General features: G+C 37.3%; 1 long non-coding RNA gene across 1 annotated transcript; it reads right to left on the bottom strand.

Moving 5' to 3' along the window:
• Positions 1–7,878: 7,878 nt before the first annotated feature.
• Positions 7,879–13,563, bottom strand: LOC117318136. The gene is made up of 2 exons (XR_004530299.1): positions 13,310–13,563; positions 7,879–7,978 (listed from the first exon to the last, which is right to left on the bottom strand). It is a non-coding gene; the product is annotated as an uncharacterized LOC117318136 (long non-coding RNA).
• Positions 13,564–13,579: the final 16 nt, after the last annotated feature.

Raw genomic sequence — 13,579 nt, 5'->3', positions numbered from 1 at the left:
AAGGGAATGAATGTGTTCCTTATGTCACAAGGGAATGAATACGTTCCTTATTTTACACGGGAATGAATACGTTCCTTATGTTACAAGGGAATGAATGTGTTCCTTATGTTACAAGGGAATGAATGTGTTCCTTATGTTACAAGGGAATGAATGTGTTCCTTATGTCACAAGGGAATGAATACGTTCCTTATTTTACACGGGAATGAATACCTTCCTTATGTTACAAGGGAATGAATACGTTCCTTATGTTACACGGGAATGAAGTCTTTCCTTATGTTACGAGGGATTGTAAAATGATACAAAGGATATTAGCACCATTCAAACAAGTTGAGAGTTAGATACAATAAATCCAAAATAGATTCCACTGCATCATACCGGTGTTTCGTCCTTCCAGGAATCGTTAATGAGGCTAAGATTCTAAAAAAATCTCGAAATAGGTAAATAGAAATTTCGAAATTTTGATGAGCAGGTGCAAATATAATTTTGATATATGAAAATAAATTGAACATTTTTCAATATTTCGTTTCCAAAGAGCATGCGTACATTTAATGTATGAATTGAAACGTGACAAGCAGGTTACGATAGACAATGGGGACTGAAGGAGATCCTGAAGCAGTGTCCAATACCTGCAATCTCAAAGGATTCTGCAAAAGTTTATCGAGTGACTCTTTTGAAATTTCGGATTTGATTATACATATCAAGACGTGTACAAAAGTGTCTGACAGGAGACATCAGTATGAGAACTAACACCTGGCACCACTTGTCAGATATCGATTACAGGTATGATAAAAGGGTCTGGGATCTCGATTACAGGTATGGTAAAAGGGTCTCAGATCTCGATTACAGGTATGGTAAAAGGGTCTGGGATCTGGATTACAGGTATGATAAAAGGGTCTGGGATCTCGATTACAGGTATGATAAAAGGGTCTGGGATCTCGATTACAGGTATGATAAAAGGGTCTCAGATCTCGATTACAGGTATGATAAAAGGGTCTCAGATCTCGATTACAGGTATGATAAAAGGGTCTGGGATCTCGATTACAGGTATGGTAAAAGGGTCTGGGATCTCGATTACAGGTATGATAAAAGGGTCTCAGATCTCGATTACAGGTGTAACAGAGCACATGATTAATTAAATTTTAATCACTGCCTCCGCTAGGGATCGAACCCGGGACCTCGGCTTACGCTCAACCGATCGAGCTAAAGAGAAGATCTCCCTAGCCGAGCGATATATTGCGGCTAGTATTTACCAGTGTTACACAGGTATGGTAAAAGGGTCTCGGATCTCCATTACAGTTATGTACAGGTATGTTAAAAGAGTCGCAGTAATTTCCCCAAGAAAGATTATTATTTATAATAATATATCACGCAAATACCAAATCTTGTTTCCGATGTTTGTTTATTAGTGAACATATTTTATCTCCATTTCTATCCAATGACAGTTGCTCCATCAGTTGGCTGACAGTCACTCTATAGGAGGTGGGAAATTAAACAATATATAATCGGTCAATGATACAAAATCTGAATGCAGGGGGGAAATATGACCAACATTTTAGATTAAAGGAAAGTCTTGCTAACAGGATTTACCTGAATATCTGCACGTACACAATAAGCTGCTAATAGTAAGTCACACCGATACATTAACGACGGATCGATCTACGACACCACATACAACGGAGAGTCGTTAATTAATCAACTCAAAGATCATCTAATTAAAACATGTACATGACTATGATGATTTTAAACTTTCCATGATAAACTAAATTTGTATATAAACCGAGTAAAAACGAAACCTTACATGAGATAATGTCAAATTTATTCGTCGAACAACTATTACTTAACGAAGAGCTGAAAAGTACTTGTAAAAAGAATTATACAGAGTTATAATGTGTACTAATTGATCAATATCATACAGTTATAATGTGTACCAATTGATCAATATCATACAGAGGTACAATGTGTACTAATTGATCAATATCATACAGTTATAATGTGTACCAATTGATCAATATCATACAGTTGTAATGCGTACTAATTGATCAATATCATACAGAGGTACAATGTGTATCAATTGATCAATATCATACAGAGGTACAATGTGTAACAATTGATCAATTTCATACAGATTTACAATGTGTATCAATTGATCAATATCATACAGAGGTACAATGTGTACCAATTGATGACTATCATACAGAGGTATAATGTGTACTAATTGATCAATATCATACAGAGGTACAATATGTACCAATTGATCAATATCATACAGATTTACAATGTGTACCAATTGATCAATATCATACAGAGGTACAATATGTACCAATTGATCAATATCATACAGATTTACAATGTTTACCAATTGGTCAATATCATACAGAGGTACAATGTGTACCAATTGATACGGGAATCGTTAATGAGGCTAAGATTCTAAAAAAAAACTCGAAATAGGTAAATAGAAATTTCGAAATTTTGATGAGCAGGTGCAAATATAATTTTGATATATGAAAATAAATTGAACATTTTTCAATATTTCGTTTCCAAAGAGCATGCGTACATTTAATGTATGAATTGAAACGTGACAAGCAGGTTACGATAGACAATGGGGACTGAAGGAGATCCTGAAGCAGTGTCCAATACCTGCAATCTCAAAGGATTCTGCAAAAGTTTATCGAGTGACTCTTTTGAAATTTCGGATTTGATTATACATATCAAGACGTGTACAAAAGTGTCTGACAGGAGACATCAGTATGAGAACTAACACCTGGCACCACTTGTCAGATATCGATTACAGGTATGATAAAAGGGTCTGGGATCTCGATTACAGGTATGATAAAAGGGTCTGGGATCTCGATTACAGGTATGGTAAAAGGGTCTCAGATCTCGATTACAGGTATGGGAAAAGGGTCTGGGATCTCGATTACAGTTATGATAATAGGGTCTCAGATCTCGATTACAGGTATGATAAAAGGGTCTGGGATCTCGATTACATGTATGATAAAAGGGTCTGGGATCTCGATTACAGGTATGGTAAAAGGGTCTGGGATCTCGATTACAGTTATGATAAAAGGGTCTCAGATCTCGATTACAGGTGTAACAGAGCACATGATTAATTAAATTTTAATCACTGCCTCCGCTAGGGATCGAACCCGGGACCTCGGCTTACGCTCAACCGATCGAGCTAAAGAGAAGATCTCCCTAGCCGAGCGATATATTGCGGCTAGTAAAAAGGGTCTCGGATCTCCATTACAGTTATGTACAGGTATGTTAAAAGAGTCGCAGTAATTTCCCCAAGAAAGATTATTATTTATAATAATATATCACGCAAATACCAAATCTTGTTTCCGATGTTTGTTTATTAGTGAACATATTTTATCTCCATTTCTATCCAATGACAGTTGCTCCATCAGTTGGCTGACAGTCACTCTATAGGAGGTGGGAAATTAAACAATATATAATCGGTCAATGATACAAAATCTGAATGCAGGGGGGAAATATGACCAACATTTTAGATTAAAGGAAAGTCTTGCTAACAGGATTTACCTGAATATCTGCACGTACACAATAAGCTGCTAATAGTAAGTCACACCGATACATTAACGACGGATCGATCTACGACACCACATACAACGGAGAGTCGTTAATTGATCAACTCAAAGATCATCTAATTAAAACATGTACATGACTATGATGATTTTAAACTTTCCATGATAAACTAAATTTGTATATAAACCGAGTAAAAACGAAACCTTACATGAGATAATGCCAAATTTATTCGTCGAACAACTATTACTTAACCAAGAGCTGAAAAGTACTTGTAAAAAGAATTATACAGAGTTATAATGTGTACTAATTGATCAATATCATACAGTTATAATGTGTACCAATTGATCAATATCATACAGAGGTACAATGTGTACTAATTGATCAATATCATACAGAGGTACAATGTGTACTAATTGATCAATATCATACAGAGGTACAATGTGTACTAATTGATCAATATCATACAGAGGTATAATGTGTACTAATTTATCAATATCATACAGAGGTATAATGTGTACTAATTTATCAATATCATACAGAGGTATAATGTGTACCAATTGATCAATATCATACAGTTACAATGTGTACTAATTGATCAATATCATACAGAGTTACAATGTGTACCAATTGATCAATATCATACAGAGGTACAATGTGTACCAATTGATCAATATAAAACTGCAACATACAGCTGTTTCTTTCCTTTAAGACACGTCAGTGAAGAATAAAAAACTGCTAAATACAGCTGTTTCGTTCCTTAACGACTCGTCAGTGATGGATATAAAAAGTGTAAGAAATGTAAAGTCTAAAGTGTAATTTCAAATATAAACCATGATGAATCCCCCCCCCCCCCCCCCCCCCCTTCGAAATGTTCATACAAAAAGTTTGAAAAAAGCAAAAAGCACCTTTAAACACTTTGAAAAAAAAACAATAAAAAACAACAACAAAAAAGCCCACCTTCCATCTATAACGAGTGCTTGATCCCAAGAGATCTAAAGTGAATTTATTGTCGAAGTGGATTAAGTCCATTAGATCCATTAATTCCTAAAGAATAAGCAGTTTAAAATCTGAAACGAAAACAAAACATGTTTCTTGATCTAGATGTAAAAATCCAACATTAACAGTTTTGTTTGAAAACACTTCTTTATTTCCTGCTTAAAAAACTACGCTTGCTTGTCAACAAGTGTAACAATAATTGGAGAGTATTTCGTCTTTAGAAAGTACAGACAATGTGTAGGTAACTACACATTGTCTGTACTTTCTAAAGACGAAATACTCTCCAATTATTTTCAGTATTGAAATCTTTTAAAATCCCGAATAGAGAGAATGTACGGATCTTCTTTGTTAATATTGGATTCCAAAACTCTATATAGATCCTTATATAAAACGCTTTAGTGCTGGCTTGGAGCAAATTATATTAAAGAATATATCAGAACAGGTAACAGGTACATTGGCGATGAGTTCTCTTTAGATTACAATAACGTCATTGACCGTGTCGATCGGATATACCCTTCAGAACCTGAAATCAAGGACACTAGAGACCCCTAAACATCAGACACTTACCTCGATCTTTACTTACAACGTAACAAGGACACTGCAGACTCTTCAACATCAGACACTTACCTCGATCTTTACTTACCACGTAGCAAGGACACTACAGACACTTCAACATCAGCCATTTACACCGATCTTTACTTACAACGTAACAAGGACACTACAGACACTTCAACATCAGACGCTTACCTCGATCTTTACTTACAACCTAACAAAGACACTACAGACACTTCAACATCAGACACTTACCTCGATCTTTACTTACAACGTAACAAGGACACTACAGACACTTCAACATCAGACGCTTACCTCGATCTTTACTTACAACATAACAAGGACACTACAGACACTTCAACATCAGACACTTACCTCGATCTTTACTTACAACGTAACAAGGACACTACAGACACTTCAACATCAGACGCTTACCTCGATCTTTACTTACAACCTAACAAAGACACTACAGACACTTCAACATCAGACGCTTACCTCGATCTTTACTTACAACGTAAGCAACACAAACAGCTTACGGGTAAGTTTTAAGAAAAGCGTGACGGTTTCAATTTCAAACGCGTTTATTTACCTTTCTGGATAGTAACATCCTACTTCCCCTTCCTTTGGTAGTTATATGTCCCAGTTTATTCGTTATTCAATGGTTTGTTACCATTTTCACGATTTCTCTGACAGATGTGGACTACTGACGGAGAAATTAACAAAACAACATTTCAAAAGATGTTGGTTGATGAAGATCATGGGAACATTCTATTTCCTCATGTGATATGAAGTAAGACGTGTTCAGAGCTTGTTGATATCCCCAATGGTTCCGTCGATTAAGTGACGATTGACGATTAAGTCGATTGTGACTTAATCTGGTTTACTTAGTATTTAAAAAGAGTATTTTAAGCCAGAGACATTGTCAGAGATCGTCTCCAGCTAACCCTGTCCTTGGACTCTGTGGCTAAGGTTTTGGTATTTCCCTCCTTCAATCGATTTGGAGTTAGAATTATGGTTTCATTATTACGTCGGTATTCTTTTTTATTTTTGTATTAAAACATGCGTATATCTTGTTTGTCTATTTTGCAATCCTGATCGAGGTCTATACGAATTTGTAATATGAACATTCCTTTTTGTAGATGCCTGGTGAATCCTGCTGTTTTGTTCTTGTTTGTTTTTTCTTTTCTTTTTTGTTTGTTTTTATTCTTGTTTGTTTAAGTTTGCATATATACGTTTGCTAGATTCGTGTAGATATAACCTTATGAATCGGAAGTCGACACACCATTTTTACAGCCGAAGTTAATCTACAGGTGCGGCCTTGTTAAATTGTAAGGTCTCTGTCATCTGTTCTGATAAGCTTTTCAATACAATCAGTCTCGTATGAAATACTAAAACGTGCCGACCAAACACTTTGCTCTCAATATTCTGGTGGAAGAATTTGTCATAGATATAAACAAATGTGTTGTCTTGTCGACCAATCAATCTCAAGATTCCATCCTCGGTATATATTCATCTTTAGTGGTACGTTTAACAAAATACGCTCAGTATAATTCATAGCCAAGCACTTGTAATGCCGCCCTAGTTACTTAAAATGAAGGATGTCAAATGAAGAGATGGAATGCGTTCCTTAAATTTTGAATGGGGGAAGGAACTGTACAGAGTGAAAAAATGGAATGTGGTTATAGAATAAACGTTTTACGACTTTCTCTGTTGCCTTTTAACAGATAAGCATTATCCAATGTTATTGGAGCTCCCGAGGGGCCGCGAAGGCCGAGTGGTTAAGGTGTCCCGACACTTTAACACTAGCCCTCCACCTCTGGGTTGCGAGTTCGAAACCTACGTGGGGCAGTTGCCAGGTACTAACCGTAGGCCAGTGGTTACTCCGGCTTTCCTCCACCTTCAAAACCTGGCACGTCCTTAAATGACCCTGGCTGTTAATAGGACGTTAAACGAAAACAAACCAAACGGCTTTCTCTGTTGTCTTTTCTCGTCTATATAATAATATGACTTCAACCCGGACTTGATAGACACAATGATAGTGACATGAATCTGACGATGTCGGTGAGCACCTTTAACAATTACCGGTAATTCAAATGAGGGCAGCATTGAATCTCAAGGGATTGTAAAAAAATATACACACAAGACGCTAGTACTGTTCAAACAAATCGATAGATTCTTTAGAGTTAGAATGAATCCTTCTAGGACTCGTCAGTGATTCTACGGGCCTAACATCATAGGAGAAGGCAATAAACTCGAAATATGTACATAAAAAAAGGTCAAATTTCATTTCAAATATATTTCTATTAAATCAAAATGATTTAACGAGAACTGGGCAACAGGCTATGCCTATACAAGTCATATCCCTTGGGACATTTCGAGCAATAATAGAACTAATTTTGATCATTAACATACTAACACTGAATTGGATCATTAAGAGCATACTTGATTTTAAAATAAATTGAGTGGTCTCTTTTGAGTAATATGACGTCTGTATAATGTTAATGAACGGATATCACATATTAACGGTTCACGGTTGTCACTGAGGAGACGTCAGTGTATTTAACTCTTATGCCACATTTGCCCGATTTAGAATCCTATATAATACATTTGGAGTTAATTATAGATACGATGACGTGTACAGAACTAATTGAAAGGAGACATACATACGGGTACGCACACCTGTCTCCTGACTTCACCTGTCAGATCTTGATTACAGGTAAAATGGTCTCATTGTCAGAGATTTCACGACAGTTATAATATAAAATAATATATCACGCAAATGCCAAGTCTTGTTTCTGATGCTGGTTTATTATAGCATATATTTTATCTCCGATTCTATCCAATGACAGACGCTCCATCAGTTGTCTGACAGTCACTCTGTTGGCGACTGAAAAATAAAACAGTATACGTAGTATGTCAATAAAATCAATATCTGGGAGCGAGGGAAAATATTACCTAGATTTTAACGCTATGAAGAATAAAAGGAATGGGAAGAGATTTTTAAAATGATGATTTATTTTCGTCAGATTGCCACAAATTTTAGTTTAGCTTTGATCGGAACTCTAAAATTATAGGCAAATGTTACATATAGAGCAAAACATGAATTGTTTTTAACGAAATTTGGAGTTAATGATTTAGGGATGAGAAACGAGCGTCTGCAAACAGCTTAACTATTTTGCATCTCAGGGTGAAAATTTCATACCAACAACCAAACATTCAAACTATCTCTTTTATAAATACATTAAACAGTAAAAATATGCGCGCCATCATGCCTCTGGAGACACACTGGTATGCCTATTCTCACGTTTACAAGAATGGTTTTCTGAGTATATACGTGTACAAGTTAAGCAGCTTATTAAAATCACGCTAATCGTGCACATTTTCTAAGTTTCTTTCATGGCCGGATCAACATAAATCACGTAATAAAACGCTTGGGGGACATTTTCGCGGGAGAATCTGTAGCTATCTTGATGTGTGATTAATCTGTATTATGCGAGGAGGGGAATGTTATACAAGTTTCATGAAAATATAAATTCTTTTACAGCATATTCATTCATAGATTTGAATGAAGATTACAGTTTTTAACAAAATAAAAAAAATATACATGCAAGTGTTTGACAACTGGAACGATAAATAGAGGATATCTAACAGTGTCTTCAGTAATACCAAATATATTTCACGAGTGGGGCTAATATTTTGATATTACTGAAGACACTGTTAGATATTCTGTTTATTACATTTTTTATCAACGAAATTCCTACCCCGTTTGCTAACTAGGCCTACAGCGATAATTTGTAAACAAAAAAAGTAGTTTCCCCTGTGGTGCTGACATATATGTCGGGCTTTCTGATTGGTCAATTATTTTGGTATTTTCTAATCATTAATTTGATTGGTCAAATCAGCAAAAGTGATATTTTTCACTATGATATTTCTAGAAAAATATCACTTTTATAGAATGAATAATTTTTGATATTTCACTGGTAAAAATGTAATAAGTAATGCTATTTTATTTGTCCGAAATGTTAAATGTATACACGATTACACACATGAAGTCATATCACTGACCCATTGAAACTTTTACATTTCTTTCGACCTTCTCTGCGTTTTCGTTTGGTCGCTTCCTAGGTGTCAACACTTTCGACAGCTGCCATCACTGACGAGTCCTAGGTATCAACACTTTAGGTCCTTTGTCATCACTGACGAGTCCTAGGTATCAACACTTTAGGTCCTTTGTCATCACTGACGAGTCCTAGGTATCAACACTTTAGGTCATTAGTATCACTGACGAGTCCTAGGTATCAACACTTTAGGTCATTAGTATCACTGACGAGTCCTAGGTATCAACACTTTAGGTCATTAGTATCACTGACGAGTCCTAGGTATCAACACTTTAGGTCATTAGTATCACTGACGAGTCCTAGGTATCAACACTTTAGGTCATTAGTATCACTGACGAGTCCTAGGTATCAACACTTTAGGTCGTTAGTATCACTGACGAGTCCTAGGTATCAACACTTTAGGTCATTAGTATCACTGACGAGTCCTAGGTATCAACACTTTAGGTCATTAGTATCACTGACGAGTCCTAGGTATCAACACTTTAGGTAATTAGTATCACTGACGAGTCCTAGGTATCAACACTTTAGGTCATTAGTATCACTGACGAGTCCTAGGTATCAACACTTTAGGTCCTTTGTCATCACTGACGAGTCCTAGGTATCAACACTTTAGGTCATTAGTATCACTGACGAGTCCTAGGTATCAACACTTTAGGTCATTAGTATCACTGACGAGTCCTAGGTATCAACACTTTAGGTCATTAGTATCACTGACGAGTCCTAGGTATCAACACTTTAGGTCATTAGTATCACTGACGAGTCCTAGGTATCAACACTTTAGGTCATTAGTATCACTGACGAGTCCTAGGTATCAACACTTTAGGTCATTAGTATCACTGACGAGTCCTAGGTATCAACACTTTAGGTCATTAGTATCACTGACGAGTCCTAGGTATCAACACTTTAGGTCATTAGTATCACTGACGAGTCCTAGGTATCAACACTTTAGGTCATTAGTATCACTGACGAGTCCTAGGTATCAACACTTTAGGTCATTAGTATCACTGACGAGTCCTAGGTATCAACACTTTAGGTCCTTTGTCATCACTGACGAGTCCTAGGTATCAACACTTTAGGTCATTAGTATCACTGACGAGTCCTAGGTATCAACACTTTAGGTCATTAGTATCACTGACGAGTCCTAGGTATCAACACTTTAGGTCATTAGTATCACTGACGAGTCCTAGGTATCAACACTTTAGGTCATTAGTATCACTGACGAGTCCTAGGTATCAACACTTTAGGTCGTTAGTATCACTGACGAGTCCTAGGTATCAACACTTTAGGTCGTTAGTATCACTGACGAGTCATAGGTATCAACACTTTAGGTCATTAGTATCACTGACGAGTCCTAGGTATCAACACTTTAGGTCATTAGTATCACTGACGAGTCCTAGGTATCAACACTTTAGGTCATTAGTATCACTGACGAGTCCTAGGTATCAACACTTTAGGTCATTAGTATCACTGACGAGTCCTAGGTATCAACACTTTAGGTCATTAGTATCACTGACGAGTCCTAGGTATCAACACTTTAGGTCATTAGTATCACTGACGAGTCCTAGGTATCAACACTTTAGGTCATTAGTATCACTGACGAGTCCTAGGTATCAACACTTTAGGTCGTTAGTATCACTGACGAGTCCTAGGTATCAACACTTTAGGTCGTTAGTATCACTGACGAGTCCTAGGTATCAACACTTTAGGTCATTAGTATCACTGACGAGTCCTAGGTATCAACACTTTAGGTCATTAGTATCACTGACGAGTCCTAGGTATCAACACTTTAGGTCATTAGTATCACTGACGAGTCCTAGGTATCAACACTTTAGGTCATTAGTATCACTGACGAGTCCTAGGTATCAACACTTTAGGTCATTAGTATCACTGACGAGTCCTAGGTATCAACACTTTAGGTCATTAGTATCACTGACGAGTCCTAGGTATCACACTTTAGGTCATTAGTATCACTGACGAGTCCTAGGTATCAACACTTTAGGTCATTAGTATCACTGACGAGTCCTAGGTATCAACACTTTAGGTCATTAGTATCACTGACGAGTCCTAGGTATCAACACTTTAGGTCATTAGTATCACTGACGAGTCCTAGGTATCAACACTTTATGTCGTTAGTATCACTGACGAGTCCTAGGTATCAACACTTTAGGTCATTAGTATCACTGACGAGTCCTAGGTATCAACACTTTAGGTCATTAGTATCACTGACGAGTCCTAGGTATCAACACTTTAGGTCATTAGTATCACTGACGAGTCCTAGGTATCAACACTTTAGGTCATTAGTATCACTGACGAGTCCTAGGTATCAACACTTTAGGTCATTAGTATCACTGACGAGTCCTAGGTATCAACACTTTAGGTCATTAGTATCACTGACGAGTCCTAGGTATCAACACTTTAGGTCATTAGTATCACTGACGAGTCCTAGGTATCAACACTTTAGGTCATTAGTATCACTGGTGAGTCCTAGGTATCAACACTTGGGGGCCTTAGTATCACTGACGAGTCCTAGGTATCAACACTTTAGGTCCTTTGTCATCACTGACGAGTCCTAGGTATCAACACTTTAGGTCGTTAGTATCACTGACGAGTCCTAGGTATCAACACTTTAGGTCATTAGTATCACTGACGAGTCCTAGGTATCAACACTTTAGGTCATTAGTATCACTGACGAGTCCTAGGTATCAACACTTTAGGTCATTAGTATCACTGACGAGTCCTAGGTATCAACACTTTAGGTCGTTAGTATCACTGACGAGTCCTAGGTATCAACACTTTAGGTCATTAGTATCACTGATGGGTCCTAGATATCAAAACTTTATGTCATTAGTATCACTGACGAGTCCTAGGTATCAACACTTTATGTCATTAGTATCACTGACGAGTCCTAGGTATCAACACTTTAGGTCGTTAGTATCACTGACGAGTGCTAGGTATCAACACTTGTGGGCCTTAGTATCACTGACGATTCCTAGGTATCAACACTATAGGTCGTTAGTATCACTGACGATTCCTAGATATCAACACTTTAGGTCGTTAGTATCACTGACGAGTCCTAGTGACGAGTCCTAGGTATCAACACTTTAGGTCATTAGTATCACTGACGAGTCCTAGGTATCAACACTTTATGTCGTTAGTATGACTGACGAGTCCTAGGTATCAACACTTTAGGTCATTAGTATCACTGACGAGTCCTAGGTATCAACACTTTAGGTCCTTTGTCATCACTGACGAGTCCTAGGTATCAACACTTTAGGTCATTAGTATTACTGACGAGTCCTAGGTATCAACACTTTAGGTCATTAACGTATCACTGACGAGTCCTAGGTATCAACACTTTAGGTCATTAGTATCACTGACGAGTCCTAGGTATCAACACTTTAGGTCGTTAGTATCACTGACGAGTCCTAGGTATCAACACTTTAGGTCATTAGTATCACTGACAAGTCCTAGGTATTAACACTGTAGGTCTTTAGTATTATTGACGAGTCCTAGGTATCAACACTTTAGGTCCTTTGTCATCACTGACGAGTCCTAGGTATCAACACTTTAGGTCATTAGTATCACTGACAAGTCCTAGGTATCAACACTGTAGGTCGTTAGTATCACTGACGAGTCCTAGGTATCAAAACTTTAGGTCATTAGTATCACTGACGAGTCCTAGGTATCTACACTTTAGGTCATTAGTATCACTGACGAGTCCTCGGTATCAACACTATAGGTCGTTAGTATCACTGACGGGTCCTAGGTATCAACACTTTAGATATCTACACTTTAGGTCATTAGTATCACTGACGAGTCCTAGGTATCTACACTTTAGGTCATTAGTATCACTGACGGGTCCTAGGTATGAAGTCTTTAGGCCCTTATCATCACTGACGAGTTCTAGAAGGACGAACATCTGTGTGATGTTGTTTAATTTATTTCGGTTCTACTGTATATGTAACTCTCAATTGCTGTTGAAATGTACGAATAATTCGTGTGTTTTGTCCCCGATAAAGAACGGATAACTTGAAACTTTGAAATAAGCTTTTTTCCGTGTTTTCTATCTAATTGATCATATATACAATACCTACACGTACCTGACCTCGCAGATAAAGCCTTGATCATGGTGACAATTCCTGGATTGCCAGGTTCGGTCAAATCTCAGCACAATGCAGTCCCCCACAGTTGCGTTCGGCTCGTTTGTGTCCCAGTTTGTGTAGGTGACAGGATCCTGAGATGTTGCCCATTTATAACTTCCATCAGACGATCCTTCTGATGTACCTTCTGTCCAGAACGAATCTGATCGAAAGGCACCTGCAAATATAATCGTTAAAAAGTTAGCATGGTCTCATATGCTTTAAAACGAA

The sequence above is a fragment of the Pecten maximus genome, chromosome 19 (genome assembly GCF_902652985.1).
Source record: "Pecten maximus chromosome 19, xPecMax1.1, whole genome shotgun sequence".
NCBI classification, from domain to species: Eukaryota; Metazoa; Mollusca; class Bivalvia; order Pectinida; family Pectinidae; genus Pecten; species Pecten maximus.
Note: the sequence above shows the minus strand (reverse complement) of the source record. Positions and strands in the feature narration are given on the sequence as shown.